At 44.4% G+C, this 17,329-nt stretch overlaps 1 long non-coding RNA gene across 1 annotated transcript in view; it reads left to right on the forward strand.

The window, feature by feature from the left end:
* LOC134078054 (uncharacterized) overlaps positions 1 to 2,702 on the forward strand; it is a 66,592-nt gene extending 63,890 nt beyond the window's left edge. Inside the window, exon 3 of the long non-coding RNA XR_009938812.1 lies at positions 2,638 to 2,702. This is a non-coding gene — a long non-coding RNA (uncharacterized LOC134078054). The remainder of the gene's footprint in view (positions 1 to 2,637) is intronic.
* The last annotated feature ends 14,627 nt before the right edge of the window (positions 2,703 to 17,329 follow it).

Genomic DNA, 17,329 nt, shown 5'->3' on the forward strand with positions numbered 1-17,329 from the left:
GAGAGAGCGAGAGAAAGAGAGAGTCAAGAGAAATGATCGATCGCTTTGAGCATCCTCTTGCGTCTCCCAATGCCACACTCCCATAATGCCTTCCTCTCCTCCCTGTCAATAGAGGAACTCAAAGAACAGGCTTTAAATGGAATAGCCAGACAGGGGGGTAAAATAATGAGACAGGCTGCCTTTACCCTCTTGTTTTTTTTATTGTCATCCTGGTAATATCCCTCTCCAAACCATAAAGCTCACTATTAACTTCTGTTGTCAAAGCTGGAGGTGCTGAGAGGAAAGTGGTGTGAAGGTAAGAAGGGTTCACCACACGCATACACATAGACATTGTATACACACATTACTCATGTACACACACACACACACACACACACACACACACACACACACACACGCACACATACATGGAGGTGTGCACTCAAGGACACACATGGCCTGACACTTGAGTTCAAGCACACGCATATGCGCACACTTTGTGTGCTTATAGCTATCTCCATTAAAACCATATCGCCACTTGATGAAATTGGAGGTCGTAATGGCTCCAGTTATCACTTGGATGGAGCCTTTTTCCTTGGCAACTCTGAAAACAGTGCTTTCATTCCGCCAGTGCTTCGGCAAGTGGATTTAAATGTGAGCCATTCTGACTTAATATTCTGCTTCCTGCTAATTCGTCATCCTAGTGTGAGGGTGCTCAAAAGTCATATACTTTCCAATTCATTGCTGCCTCATTGAAATTTCCCGCTAAGTGGGAAGGGGTTTAAAATCCATTTTTGGGTGCAGTGCTTAGATATTTGCTTCTTCTATCTTACGTCTTTAGCATATTGAAGAGATTTGGAAAAGATACTTCTGCTATTAAGTTATTTGAGTATCGTGGAATGTGCTGAGAAGTGTTTTGATCGTCCCATCAGATTCGGTAAAGAGGGTGTAATTGCAATGGTAATGTACATCTATTGCCTCTGGAAGCCCACAGAGGTTGGATGTCTGTGTGTGTGTGTGTGGGAGAGTGAGTGCGTGTGTGTGTGTGTGTGTGTGTGTGTGTGTGTGTGTGCATGTTTATAAAAGTCTTATGAGTTCCTCTGAAGTTTTCTGAACTTTTTGTTCTTCCATATAAACGATATATCATTTCTGAATGCTTACGTCCTCAGATTTTCTTTTCCATTTCTTTTGGCAGTGTATCTTTATCTATGCAATCCTCTCCTATTTAATCTACTGCCATGGTCCTTGGAGCCATCGCTTAGCTCTCCTCATTTGTTTCCTGCACTTAATGTCCATGGACACCTATCCATGTTAATGGACTGTGTTTCCCTGCTGTTTCAGTGAAAAAAAAGGGAGAGAGCAGCAATCCATGGGTCGCGCAATTTAACAGGTCCAACATTTTTAACGCTTGCATCAGTAAATTAATTTTGACCCGGGCGCACCGTAAATCATCCACCCTGCCAGAGCGTTCCTTAACTAGCCATGTCCGTGAGGGATGGAGTATTGATCCGACCGCCACTACTTCAATAAGCGCTTTGCTTAAAATGTGTTTTTCTTATCCATAAATCATGAGGAGGAGGGGGTGACCTATCACACCGGATGGTGGCTAGTGGGCTCGAGCCGTGTGAGTTAACGAAGTCAGCCCTTAGAGAGAGCAGTAGGCCGAAGACTGGAGAGAAGAAGCATTATGCCATTATCAAGATTACACCAGCACGGTTAACGCCATTGGTGCAGTGTAATACCGTTAACAGGGTTGTTTGTATGTGTGTGTGTGTGCATAGTCGTCTGCAAATACTTATCAACAGGTGTGACAACAAGTGTGCCAGTAGTACAGCAGACTTTTTTTTTTATTTCATCCATTTCAAATATTTGCCACGTGGGATTTTCACGAACCAAAAAGTGTACTTTGATAACCATGATAAAGGCAACTGCTTCAGCTAGGTAATGTCACAGTCAGAGGTTATTTCTGTTACAAGAATTGTCTACGAATGAAAGACTGAGGACTGAAAATGCTTTCACGTCCCGAGGCATTAAGCCACTTGAAGACATCTCACCTCTTGTGGTTCTCCTCCCACCTTTTCCCAGAATGCCTCTAGTGTTGTTGTGTTCTTACAGTGGAAACCAGCGCCCCAGCAGCCTTCCTTTATATTCACCGTAGTGTTGTACAGCTGCAGGTAGCGGAGGTAGCAGCGGCAGGCTGCCCCCCCCCGCCCCCCTCCCCCCGTGACCTCCCAGGTGTCATGGTATAATTCACATCTTCATTGCTGAGTGCAGCAGGTATAGCTTCTCCTGACTGGGATTATTTCCCTCTGGACTGCACCCCCCCCCCCCTCCCTGCGCCTGCTTCCCTCCACACCTCTCTCTTTCTTTCTCTCGTTCAGTCTCTCCCTTTCTCATTCTCACTTTCTCTTTTTTTTTCTCTCCTCCTAGTCTGTCACTCTCGTTCTTTCTCTTCCTCCTGTGCTCTCTCGCCCACTCTCAGTCTCTCCCTCTGTCTTTCTTTCTCCCTCTCTATTTATTTGTACCGGTCTCGCTCATTCTTTTTTTTTTGCTCTTATTTCCGTCCCTCGCTCATTCTGGCCCCCTCTCTCTGACTCTAACTCCCTCTCTCTCTCTCTCTCTCTCTCTCTCTCTCTCTCTCTCTCTCTCTCTCTCTAGCTCCCTCTCTCTGGTGCTCTGCTGGTTCTGTATGAAGAATGACTGAGGAGGAGGACAAGGCTCAGAGGGCTGTATCTCATCGCCATAGCGTTCCAAGTTCTTGTCCAGGCAGGTAAGGTGAGGGGCATTATGGGTAAAAAAGTGCTTCCCCATCCTCCCCTCTCAACCCCTCTGTGACTGCAGCATGCATCAATAACGCCACCTTATTTCTGTCATGCCGAAACATGGAAGAGTGTCAGGACAAGATTGATTACTGTCATAAATCAATGCCTTGTGTTTGCGTGGACACACACAGGTATACGTTCGTATGTGTGGGTGTGTGTGTGAGCAAGTTGCCCTGTTTGTGTGTGTGCATTCAACCTGGAAATAAATATTATTCAAGTAAACTTTACACACACACACACACACACACACACACACGTGCACACGTGCACACGCGCGCATAAATACAATATGCCACTCAGTCGCTCTCTCATAGTCACCAATGCACTCATTGCTAATAAAAATTATAGCAATTTACATACCGATGTCAAAACATGCCATATGAAGTGACAAGCAATGAGTGCTCCTCTTTTATTTATGGATTTGCAGTCATGCAGTGACAAGATTACAGGGACACCAGCAATAACGCTCCCCTGTGCCACACTTTTGTTTACTTGTTTACTTTTTCTGAAATATTTTTGACACAACGTTTAAAAGATTAGTCTCCATACTGCCCAAAATAGGAATACATTAGTTTATGGTTTAAACATCATGCCTCTTCAAAGTCAGGTCAACTTTCATTTCTCCTCTCCTATGCATATTGACCCCCCCTCTCACTCTCTCTCTCTCTGCCCGTCTTTCCTCCTCCTAAACTCCATCCCTTCCTCTCCCTCCTCCCCATCACATCAATCTATTCTGTCTGCTCCAGCGACATGAAGGAAATTTCAGTTTCGACTTCAGAAGGCTGCAGATAGAAACACTGTGGTTATCGGCCCTGCGTGCGGCAGATAAGATAAGCGTCAGCTGTGAATGCAGCTGCGCAGACGAAAGGTCGCGTCGAGCGGCTGAGCCGCCACCCCCGCCGTGAAGGTCACGCAGATTGGAGCGGTGATGCTTTTTCGACGGTGACACCTGCGCCGCACTCTTTAATTAGGTACTATAGATTCTGGGCAGCGCCCCTCCCGTATCAATGCTAAGGATCTCGTGTCAATTTCAAAGACGCACGCGCGCATGGCGCTGGAAAACATTGCAGCGGCTGTCATCACATGCAGTTGTAAATACATCTGTCTCTGACTCCCATCTGGAGATGCGCATTTAGGCGCCGACTCTGGGGAATACTGCACCACCTCATTGCTCATTTGCCTTGACACATCATCTCCTCCATCCACATTTTCCCATCTCTCTCTCTTTCTCTCTCTCTCCCTTTGTCTCTCGCTCCCCCTCTCTGTCTCTCTCTTTCTCTCACTCTATCTCTCTCTCTTCCTTTCTCACTCCATCTCTTCCTCTCTCGCTCCATCTCTCTCTCTCTTTCTGTCTTGCTCCATCTCTCTCTCTTTCTCTCTTGCTCTATCTCTCTCTTTCTTGCTCCATCTCTCTCTCTCTCATTCTCTCGCTCCATCTCTCTTTCTCGCTCCATCTCTCTCTCTCTCTCTCATTCTTTCGCTCCATCTCTCTCTCTCATTCTCTCGCTCCATCTCTCTCTCTCTCTCCGTCTCTCCTCTGCTGTTTGCCAGCCACGTCCTTCTCCTCTCCGCCTCCCCTCATGCGTCATCTGTCACTCCTCTCTGTCCTAGGCGAGTCTGCGCCGCCGACAGCCATCAATCAGAGCTGATGCCTCATCATCGGCAGGCGCCCAGGCTAATAAACAATTAGCAGCCGCCTCCAGTGACCTGTGAAGAGGTCACACACACTCAGCACTCTGGGGAAGGGAAGGGAAGGCAAGGGAAGGGGAGAGAGGAGCCCCCTGGCCTTGCATGGGCATGGACACGAGGCCAGTTCCTCAGGTGGTCTGCACCCTCTACAGCTTATAGCAGTTGCTTTTGAATAGGATAGGATATGCATGTAAAAGCGGTGTGTTTTTGAGTCGGTAATAAACTTCAGGCGTCATAGACTTCATAGGCTGGAAGAGATTAGTGTCAGAGCTTCAAGGGCAAGATGGTGTGTTTATTTTTTTATGTGACACTTTTCTCAGCATTTTACAGCAGATTTCTTCTCCAGCCAAACCTTACTGCGAGCGTTCGGTGTCTGCTAAATTATTCCTCCGCTCTCTGCTTGTGGGGCCCCGGCATCTGCCCTCTGCTCTCCTACAGTGAGAATGTGGAAGTGAATGTGAGGTTGGCTCTGCAGCACCTCCCTGGCCGTTTCCCCCCTCCTCGCGTCTCCCCGCTCTCCCGCACCCTCACGCGCTGGGGGCCCGTAATCTGACGCGTGGCTAATTGACGCGATCTCACGGCCGCCCTCCGGCTCCTCCCGCCACACAGGGCCTCAACTCCCCCGAAGGCCGCGTCGCGTCGCGCCGCATCACGTTGTTTTCAGCGCACGGGAGATGTCGTGCTCGGGGAGGAAATAAACGGCTTTGTCGCCCGGCAGACGCGGGGTCCAGGTCGCGACCTTGCGACACTGGCACAGTGCGTGCGCAACGTGCGCACACACACACACACACTAGAGACAGCTTTGACTACAGCTTCCACTTTCCCTTGCTACAGAATTAGCTCTGCTGGCTTCGCCTTGACACCAGTAATTTAACAAATCCGCTGCCGGAACATTAAAGTGATGCATTAAGAAGCCCAACATCTGGTCCAGTGTTAATTACACATCAGACGGATCGAGAACGAGCGGCCTGCGCGGTTTGGCCCCCCGAGAGATGGATGAGGGACGGAGGAGTCAGCTGGGACACGCCAGGCACCCAGGGACCCCAGGCGGACTGCACAGGGCATTATGGAGACATCATCCCCTCATGATGATGAGGCGAAGCCAGGGGGGACAAAAGAGGAGGGAGGAGTGAAAAATGTGAGGGCAGTTACAAAGGGGAAAGAGCTACTTTAAAGACTGACCTCCAGCAAGTCCCCCAAAAAGTAGCCAAGTTAAAAAGATGGACGTCGAAGTTCAGAAGTCCACAGAAGATATATTTAAAAGAGCACATTTGGGAGGCAAAGTGTATTCTTTTGGATTACTGGAATGTTTTTTTTCCGCTTTGTTCAGTGTCTTCTCTTTCTATCAAGGCCGTCTGTCAGTCTTGGACCCCTGATACAGATTACTGGCAAATCCTATAGAATGAGGCAAGCGGAAAAGCCTGGCATGAGAACTCCACCAGAGTAAGCTCATAACCTCCCGGTGACCTTAACTCAGCAATCACAAAGAGTAATCACTGAGCCATGGTGTCCGATTTCATCCGCTCTTAACGGAGCCGCGCCCTAACACCTCGCAGACGCAGGGTTAAATGAGTGTGATGTTAATCCAGCACTCCGTCGAGGGATTATCTGGCTCAGGAGATGATGGGACGACTGTCCGTGCCACCCCTACCCGCCCGCCACCCTTCTGAGAATGCCAAGGGGCTGCGACATGGGATGGACTGAGGTCTCATTGCTTCGAGAACCATGACCTGGACCATGTCTGTGCAAGACAAACCAGAATGCCACAGGTCCCAGAGGTGTCTTTTTATTGGACAGCCCATCATACATTTGCGACTGTAAACGCTTGGTTACTTTTACTACCTCCGTAGCATCCAATCAAATCAAAGAGCGTGGTAAATGGTGGGCACAGCGGTAGATGAGCCGGGGTGAGGCCCAGACAGCACTGGGCAAACCCAGAGGCTCATAGTCTCGCTCCTCGCTTGGGCCTTAACGGCAACGGGAGGTGAGACAGTGCACCAGCGATAGCTGGGAAAAGGTGTAAACAGCGAGGGGGTCCCTGCTGTTTTAATTATGTATTTGAGGAGTTCAAATTGCTGGATAGCTGAGCGTGGCTCCGTGGCTTCTTTTGTTATTGTTTGCACCTACCTCTCCCCCTTATAGAGAATGGACAATTATCCTGCCATTTCACCCAGGCGGTAGTAAAGACATTCCATTTGCCATGTTTTGGTGTTGCTGACGTTCTTTGTCTCTGTCTTCATGCTGGGCTTAATGATCGGCTGCACAGCTGTGCTTGAGTGAACAGTGGAATTCCATGACATTTCAGAGGCAACTATGGATTCTTGCAGTGGCATTGCAAACGGTGGATTGCGTTTTGGGGGTGTGCATGCATTAGTTTGTTTGTTTGTTTTAATCTTCCCATTATTGGCAGTTTCACCAGCCTTTGAACTGAAAGTGCGCTTTTCAGTGCTTCAACGCTCAGAGTTTGCGTCTCAAACTAAAGATTTAAATATTTTGTTCAGGGGTTGCTAATTGCCGAGTTGTTAGGAACAATCAGTGGAAAACGAGAGACTGATTGGCTGTTTCTGTGAACAATAAGACCTGCCTGCTCTGTGTTTTTACTGAGCTTTTGATCGAGTAATCACACGAAAGAAAAGTAGGAAAGGAAGCATTGAGTACTGTGAGAGATGGAAGGAAGACATCAGAAGACTGAAAGGTCATTTTGATCTCTCTCTTACAAAGATCCCAAGAAGCTGTCACTAGCAAGAAAAAGTACTGCTTTATAGGAAGGACAGGTCAAGGATGCCCATCAGGGGCCTGTACTACGAAGGGAGCTCAACCTACCCAGATGTAACCCAGGGTTACTTTGCTAAACCGGGGTTGACAAAACCTGGTTATCTTCATTGGTGTTAATCGGTACTACGACGCTGAGTAAGAAGTTGATTTGTTGAACTGGGGTTAACCTCATCGGAGTTGGTGCGCGTTCACATAAAATGGGCGGGTTGCTGCGCAAATCATCACTTTTAATGATGACGCGATCACGTTATTTTACGGATAACCAATGCGCAATGATTATAAAAAGTTGCGAGGAATTAAAACCCACTTTACGATACATCAAATACGTCGGCAGCAAACAAAGCAAGACAAGGCTGTTGGCACGTAGGCTATTGCAGATCGGATATATGAAAGTAAAGTTTTATTTCATGTTCCTTAAATAGCCTATGTGTTACGGAGGATTAATAGCTTGCAGAATGTCTGAAATGTGTTGAAATAAATAGCCTACATTTTGAGTTCATAAGAGTCCTACAGATGCAACACAATTCATGCCATGTATATTAATAAATATTAATACAGGATAATTGAATGTTTAGCCCCATTGCCTGATTTAGTGTATGCCTATCTTGTGAACGTTTTAGATGCAACGGCAGTGCCGCTGGCAGCAGGTGAAAATGAAACTCAAAAACATTCAGAAGGTTTATGGGCCTAGCTTGCATTAATATTTCTTAATTATGAAAATATGTTATATTGCCAATGCTTATAGCCTCCACTTTGCCTCGATCAGCTGACAAATGCAACGAATTCCCTCGGCTGAGAATGTATAGGCTATCTTTCATAGAGAATATTATATGGAGAAAGATTCTGGCGGTCTTTAAAAACCCTCGCCTTGCGAAGAGAGGCGCTTACAATTTGCGCTCCAATAATGTATCTTCAAAGTAGCCTACGTCGACATTGTGGGGTGTGGTTAACCGCAAACCTCGGGTTAACCAAGATCATAACCTGCTCGGAGCAGGTTTGAGATGCAGCGTAAATTGCCATGGCAGCATACCTAGGTTAAAACCTATCCACCTTTCGTAGTACGGGTTAACCGGGAAGTTACGCCACACGTGATCAACTTACTCTCGAAGTTACCCAGCTAAGCCAGTAACCCCGCTTCGTAGTACAGGCCCCAGGTGTCTGTGTGTGTGTGTTTGTATCCGTGTGTGTGTGTTTGTATCCGTGTGTATGTATCCGGCCTTCACCTATCTATCAAACTGGCACAAGGCAGTGCAGTATTGAGTTTGACGTTTTGGGATTATACATGCGAAATGTCTCGCCTTTCTTGCTACTCCCTTCCTCTACATGGCATTCAGTCGCTGTGCAACTGTAGACAGTAGTACGGTGTTGAGTCTTTAAAAAGACAATGTTAATGCAGATAATTAATTCCATGTCAAAGACATGATGTCGGAGTTCAACAATACAGACACTGCCTCTGGCTGCGTTTTGCTTACGTGCATAAATGCATTCAGCAGATCATGACCTCAAAACCCAGCCGACCAACTCTGGGATGTTGTGTCCATTCAAAATGAGATGAAAACAAATGTGTTCAGAAACAGCCTCTCCTAGCCACCGTGCATACTGTAGGAAATCGCACGCTGTACCTGCCCATGCCAAGTGGAATTTACAAAGCATTCACTTAGTCGGGTAAACACTTGTAAGTACATCATAGTACAGTTGTATTGAGTCAACTGACAACAGCATTAAAAGTAATCAAAAGTTTAGAGATAGTATGACAACAAGATGTCAAGAAACTGCAAGTTAATGTACTGTAGGGCAGTAACTCAACTCCACTGCTGATGTGAAAAAGCAATAACGCATTTTAAGGTAAACAGAAGTTGAAGTTGCTTTCCACTTGGTTCAAAGAAGCAGAACTGGTACTGCTTAATGCTGGTTCTGTTGTTCTGCTATTGAACCGCAATCTGGATTACACCTGCTTCTATAAGGCGGAAGATCTTCACTGCAAGATAGACATGTGCTATTTTCATACATTTGCCAGAATACTCTCAATAACAATCACTCTAAGCAGCTCTCCTCCCATTTTTTGGTGAGATACTCCCACCTTTTTGCATATGTATGAAGAAGAAGAGTTTATATTGCCTGACAGCTGTCCTGTGCCCTGGCAAAATGTGCTTTCATTCATATTCCATCTGTGTGTACACGATGATGCCATGTTTTAACATGCAAATCAAGTATATGAACAAGGTGCCCATGTCTTAATACATCCGCTCCAGTGTGTCACGCTCTTGAAGAGTATTCAGAGGTAGGATGGGCACTTGAGGAGACAGAGAGGCAGAGTGTGACAGCACTTAGACTGGATATTATGCCAGAGAAAGTTAGGCAGTTTACAGACTCGGAGGCCTAATTAATTATTCCACTTAATGGTGCGCATCATCTTCTCTAATTCAAGTGCTTGATGACAGAAATAGCCTAAACCCTATGTTAAAACAGCTGCTGGTGTTATGCCCACTTTGATTTGTACAAAAATGTTTGCTAATTTGTAGAGCAATTGAATACTAATATGGTTTTTCCAACTACCCAGCCTCATCTCATTTTTAAAGTACTATGACCCCAGGAAGTATCAGTAACGGGCATGGTGTGTACGGGCACTGCACTAGATGAGTGCCAGTGGTCTGATTTCTAAACACTTACGAGATGAGGTAGCACATCAATTAAACTCCCACTACCTGAGAGCTGAAACTGAGAAGAGGCTGGGTGATCTGACCGAAGATCCTCCGTGACATTAACCATTTCACAATTAATGAATAGACTGCTATGTATTGCATCTTTGCACATTCTTATTCTCGCACACTTATCCAGAACAAGAACAGAATTTTAAGGCTTACCTTAAAACGACCGCAAAAGTTGTATTGCAGAATTCAGGCCCCTATGCCTATACTGTACTATACAACAAAACAACGACTGCCAGTGTCCTGAAACCAGGGGTCTCAAAGCGGAATGACATTTTTGAAAAAGTCAGCTGCAGTTACGAACAGGACTCATAGAACGGAAAAAAATCTTTACAATGACCAAACGGCCTTTGAAAATCTCGTAAACCATTTTGGTATTGATTTACCAGGATGAATGGCTGCCACACCTTCTCCTGCTTTCACCTCCTACAAGGAGGATAATCCACAGCTTATCCCCCTTAAAACAGATGAAACTAAAAGTGTCAGAAGGGCCTAAAGTTAAGACAAGAACATACACTAAACTTTAAGGGTCTGGCTTAGTGATTTGGACATACTGAGAGCACACAACAACATAATTTCTTGAGACAAACCAGGTTTGATGAATCATTGTTTGCTTGCTCAACCTTCCCAGAGCTTGAGGAAGAACCACCTCAGCAGATCCACTCCTGCCAGGGAACAGTGCCGCCATGATTAAATGCGCTTCGTCGACAAAGACTCTAGATGGACCTGGCTCGTCAGTCTCGTCCAATCGGTTAAAAATTGCTGGCCACTGATCCATTTCAGTTGAAATTGATATTGGACAGCGAGGCACAGTATCTTATCAGTCTGTATTTGGTGGTTCACGGCTTGTTTTTCTCAACACAATTTGAAGGGGCTGCAGTTATGCTTATCGGGCTTTCCACTGCCTGATGTTTTTTTTTCCCTCCTCAAATGTCAGGCCTGACAACGGAAACATCAAAACAGGAGTTCCTCTTCTAAGTCCTTCACTTCAAAAACAAATTGTTTGCCCTCGCAAAAGGTCTGAAATTCAGCCTTTGAGAGATCAACCTTTAAAATCCATTGAAATAAACATGAAAAAGAACTGCAAAACTGACGCTGAGATATGTAAATAAACACCTTCCAAATCCAGTTTATCTCTATTTCAAAGACAAGGATGTACACATTTAGGATTGTTTAATAACATTCCCCTTGGATAATGTTTAGTCAAGATCTGTTTTCTCAGAACAGAAAATGTACTCTGCAGGTTTTTGTATACCCTTCCAATATGATTGCCAAACCTTGGCAATGCATTTTCTTGAAGGACACAAATGGTAAATTAAGAGGAAGCTCTCTTTATAGAGGGCAACTGGAGTCTGTTTAATTTGGAAGTCATCTCTGAGAAAACATTTTGAAGCCAAATTTTAAAAAAAAGATAATGCATTCTGCAGTAGACTACATTCACATAGTTTTGAGCACTTTGCGATCAGAAGAAATACCCAAATCCCTATCAGCAGACTACATTCCAAAATGTGTGTAAATGTCTGCGACTGCAGTAACTTAAAGATTTGACTTCATGGGCACAGTCGACGGCGTAGTTACACAGCCACATAATAATAATAGCTGGGATGATGACACAGACAGTAACCGTTACATCTGAATCATTCATGAATGACACCAGCATGAAGGTCTCATCTCTGTGGAGTTCAGGGGGGTTGGGGAAGCACATGTTAAATATGCCCTGATAAAAATATTACCTTGCAATTACCGAGTCCTAGTGGCTGAGAGGCAATCGTGAAAGTGTGATAATTAAATGTAATCATCTGGGAAAATGTCATCATAATTGGTCTGTGAAACTGCCACCACCTTCCTTTTTTAATTCACAGCTCACAGATAATTGGGCATTATTATATTCTGTAAAACTTACTACTTCAAATAATGCAGAATAATACAGAAAAAAAATCCATTACTTAAGTTAGACACCTGTATGTAAGGAACAATGTATAGAACGCTGGTCATTATCGGAAAATAAGTCCGGACAGGACCCCAGCGTACCAGCTTTTTTTTTGCTGAGAAACAAATAGTTTGCAACACACATTGCACTTGAATCAAGCATTCTTTAGAACACAGCTGTTCGACTGTTTGCTTTCACTTTTGAATGAAGCTCCTTTGCAAGAAGTGACTACTTGCGAAGTGATATGAAAAACATGAATAAGAAGCGCAAAAGCTATTTTCTTTAACAGTGGTCATTATGCTGCAACGGTCTGTAATCGAGAAATGTCAGATCTCTGGACATTGGGAAGACCCATTCAAGTGAATGGAGCATTCTGCATCAGTGTGAAGAGCAGTGTAATGAGAATGCTTATTCATTTTCAATGTTCTGTTTATTGTATCTTGTAGAGCTTCTATGTTTGTGAATGGTCTCCCAAAGTGTATGAACCATCTTGTCTGGCCGCATTTAGGTTTTACGGCACCCTGCTCCCAGTCTCACCTTGAGAAAAACAACAGCGCCGCTCTCATCGGTGTTCCTGATCTCCTAACAGATGCTCCGATCAGTCCGCTGGACACGAACATCAAGCCTCTTGCGCACGCACCTCCTCTCGCCCGGCTCCTGCTAATGGCTTATTGATAAAAACGTCTCCTCCTCAGTCTCAGCTCTCTGCCCACATCTGCACAAACAGGCCCCATTTGGGTGCCAACGGCGGCAGGAAGGCTGCCGTTGAACTCGCTGAGAGCCGTTAGCATTGAAGCTGATGGTGCGTGAAGTGGAGAGCGTGTGCGGAAGGCTGGTCAAGGTGGGGGGGTGGGGGTGCCAAAACATTCTGGAGGTGCCAGTGAAGACTGAGGAAGAAGTGAACATGATGAATGTGTTGTGCTCTCCACGGGTGTAAAATTAAATAGTCTGAAATAGATTGAATTATCTGAAATAGTCACCATCGATTACACGTCTTTTAGCGTATTATAGGGTAGAGCCAAATAAACCAACCAACCAATCAAGAGATACAAATATGATTTGGACCAAGTTTCAGTTTTAAGTCAACTCTCAGCCAATAGAAAACAAATACATTCTGTTCCCTCTGTAACCTCCCTGGAGCCCTGTAATATGTAAATCAGAACTGTGATACAGAATGTGGACAAAGACATTTCCAGCTGTCCAACAGAATTGGTATCGTATCACACATCACACCATGTCTATCTTCAGTTATCTGATGTAAATAATATAAAACGTAATTGTCGGATTTAATCTTGCGGTTCTACATTACTTGCATCATCCTGCAGAGAGTAAGTAACTGTAAAAACAGAAATCCCCCCACCCCTCTGGTATCTTCCTGTTGTCACCATATCTGGGAACAGAGGTAGCAGACAGTCCTTTTGTGTTTATCGCTTTCTCATTTCATATCACAGCTCCTGTCAAAGTTTGCTTGACTGAAGCGTGATACGCTTTAATCCTAAATGAACGTTTGGTCTGTGGTCTTTGATCCTTCAGTCTGTGTGCAGTCAACATCCGGAGTCAACAAAATTCCGGGGCTGTAGACTTGCACCCTGGAAAGTGATCAGTGGGTGTGAACTGTGATGTCTTTTTACAATTCATGTTCGATGCTTTGGTCACAATCTGTAGCATTCTTGGTATGAGAAAAGTTATTTGAATGAAGTACTCTGAGTAAGGCATCGTCAATAAACCGCATTAGTCCAATGATTAATTGAGAGCGCTCTACCCCTGCTCTCATTACTCTGCACTATGGCCATGTGTGACTGTGAGAATACATCTGCCAACTACACAGGCAGCCACATTCAAAACTGCATTTTGATGGCTATTATGTAAACTGCTCGGCAGCACATTCTGGTGACACCTGGTTCTATTCACCCTGATGTACAGTTCAGCCATAGATCTACTGCCCTACAGTACTGGTACAGTATGTTCTCCTGAGTTAAGGTGAGAGGTGTTCAGTGCTGTTACTGTATGTTCTCCTGAATTAAGGTGAGAGGTGTTCAGTGCTGTTATGTTCTCCTGAATTAAGGTTAGAGGTATTCATACCTGTTGATGCCATCTTAAACCTGTGCTTAATTGAATTGAATTTATGAATTGTAAATTACATTGGATTATGAAGTTAAATATTTTAACCAAGGACCAGATGATAGCTCACCCCCGCTTCACTATTCCCAGCGAAACGCCACACAGGGTTTTGCTTTGGTTTGGGGGACAGGCTGCCCCCACGTTGTGTCCAGGTTTTTAGAAGGCTGAGACCGCTTATTTTCACAGTGTACTCACGGAATGGGCAGCAAGTGGGTCGTCAGGAAATGATTGTTGAATGTGACAAAACATTTTTTGGGCTTGAAATCATGTACTGTACAATCGCTGCCTCCACCTTTAGGCGCAATTAAATGAGCTACATAAATAAGGAAGGTTCATTGGCCCAACTGCTGGCTTTTATAGGTTTCCTCAAACCTTTGTCATTGACTTGATTGTTCTGTTGCATTTAAGTTGTTTTGTAAGTTATGGCACTGTGTAGACACTGGTCTAAGTCTTTGCTTACAGTGGGAAGTGCATTACTTCTGGCAAGGTAGACCAGTGAGTTATTTAGATCTATGTTGTTGTGAATCTTTGAACAAGGTGTGGAAGAACTTGTTGAAGAACTGTAAAATAACCTTCAGCATTTCATCAGTGACAACTGCTGCTAGTGTTTGGGATCATTGGTATGCAGAAACATTTAATGCCCAGATTCTTGAAAAAAAGAATGAGTTCCATATTTATAAGAAATATGTTTAATTATATATCTAGGCGTTTTCAATTTAACAGAAATAATGTACATTGTTCTATTGATATGCATTTTATCTGATCATGTAAACCGCTCACAAAAAGTAAGGAAACTTGACTTTGGCCCATTATATCTCCCCTTTAGTAATACCAACCAGTAAAGTGTTTCATATCATTTTTATCGTTGATTTGTCACCTTTACAATGAGGTATAGCTTGTAAGCATAGGGCAATCATGGAATGAGCAACACAAGCAAACGTGTAAGTAGTGCCAACAAAAAATGTGCCAAAATGGCCTGTTATGCTATTGGAATTCACCTTTGTTACTTCAAGTATTGACGATTGCACTCTCCCACAGAAACGAGGAAAACAAAACATGTTAGGCATACATTTGTTCATTTTATACTCAGTGTCAGGGTCCTCAGTAGCGTGTAGAGGATCCATATGCAGCCACAACAGCTTGGCACCTTCTTCTCATGCAGGTCACCAACCTGGCTACATTCTGCTGTGGAGTGACATCTCCCTAACTCGAAAGACAGACCTTGTTATCATTGAAGGCAATCATCATGCAGTTAGATACTGGGATGAGATTCTGGAGCCAGTGGCAATTCCATATCTCCAGAATATGGGACCAAGGATGCCATCCTCCAGGATGACAACGCTCGCCCCCATAGAGCTGGGATCATCAGAGAGTACCTCCAGAATTTGGGAGTGGAGAGGATCTAATGGCCTACCGTGAACACTTGTGGGATCAGCTTGGGCATGCTGTACGTGCCAGAGTCACCAACAAAACCAGGTTGGCTGACTTACAACAGATCCTTATCGAGGAATGGAATGCCATCCCACAGCAGAATGTAGCCAGGTTGGTGACCAGCATGAGAAGAAGGTGCCAAGCTGTTGTGGCTGCATATGGATCCTCTACACGCTACTGAGGACCCTGACACGGAGTATAAAATGAACAAATGTATGCCTAACATGTTTTGTTTTCCTCATTTCTGTGGGAGAGTGCAATCGTCAATGCTTGAAGTAACAAAAGTGAATTCCAACAGCATAACAGGCTATTTTGGCAAATTTTTCGTTGGCACTACTTACACGTTTGCTTGTGTTGCTCATTCCATGATTGCCCTATGCTTACCAGCTATACCTCATTGTAAAGGTGACAAATCAACGATAAAAATGATATGAAACACTTTACTGGTTGGTATTACTAAAGGGGAGATATAATGGGCCAAAGTCAAGTTTCCTTACTTTTTGTGAGCAGTTTATAATGTAATAAAATAATGAAAACCTCTAAATATTTTGAAAGTCTTTTACAGACAAGGCTAAACTGTCTCTAATCAAAAGAAATAAATCAGGTGTAGCTACAGTTATTTTTGAGCATTTTCTTCATGTACTGTGTGTCCCTGAAGGTACAGTATCTTCCACCCTGTTAGTATGCCTTCTCGCCCGCAATTTCATTGTGACCCTTTTCAGGAGGTGAGAGCATTATTTTTCAATGGGAATTGTACTGTGCAAACTTAGTTAAGCTTCAGCACCCCTCCTGCATTTTTGCTGCAAAATGCTATCCATCTTGAGACACTCTTAAAGTTTCACCCTGTTTAGTTATGGCATGGAGAATGTTTGTCCAATCAAAAACAAAAGCAAATTTCTGGCATAATTATACAAGTTCTGTTTATTTCTCAAGGAATAGCTTGTTAAAAGTTGATGACTCAAACAGTTATGGCGTATAAAGATAAAAATGCCACCCTGTTAGATTAAACCCTGTTAGATTTTACATCAGATTCTGTGGGTCTTGCAAGGTCAACACATTTAACAGTTAATAATTGTGTATTTTTGAGTCAATGAGCTAGCCAACATGTCTTCTTGAAGATGGGTAGCTGGCTCATTTAGACTAAATCTCGACCAAGCTTCTGTATATATTTCCAACACGGTTTGTTATGTGTCTACACAGTTGGCTTCTGATGTGTGGCAGCTTCCAGATATATTCAGGCGTAGTGAAACATCATTGTCCTAATCTGGGATTACACCTCCCCAGTCCTTATTCAAAATGTATGTGCTCTTACTATTGGGAAAAAGCACTCTGCTACGAAACACATAAAAAGAGGTCCTGGAAACTTGTGAAAATGAACATGTTCTGAACAAGTCCCGCAGGATGTTCATGTGCGCTAGCAATTCTCATCGGGCTGTCTTGCTCTCAAAAGAAGTGCCTGAGTCACTGTGCAACAATACTGTGATTGATATCTTCATTTGGCACACAGTGAAATTAAACAGTTTGTTCATGGCCTAGGCGACATCTTCGTTTCGTCATCTCACCCGCAGCAATGAAATATAAATTTGAAAGTCTCAGCCCACCAAGCACATGATGACTTGGCAGAGCTGGTGCTCCTGCCTCCCCCGAGCGATCCGGGGCACTTTTAAGGCACTTTTGTCTGAACTTTCCATGTCCCATGGTGTCCTATGCAACACAGGAGCGTGGGAGTCAGAGCTTTTGTGCATGCTCTGTTTTTGAAGGCGTCATTGATATTTGGTGTCATGTGCCCCCCAGAGAGCCGTGGCCTTTCCGGACCAGAGACAGAAGAGGGAAGAAGGGAAGAAGGGAAGAAGGGAAGGCCTCTGTGCTCCGGC

Source organism: Sardina pilchardus, chromosome 4, assembly GCF_963854185.1.
Source record: "Sardina pilchardus chromosome 4, fSarPil1.1, whole genome shotgun sequence".
NCBI classification, from domain to species: Eukaryota; Metazoa; Chordata; class Actinopteri; order Clupeiformes; family Clupeidae; genus Sardina; species Sardina pilchardus.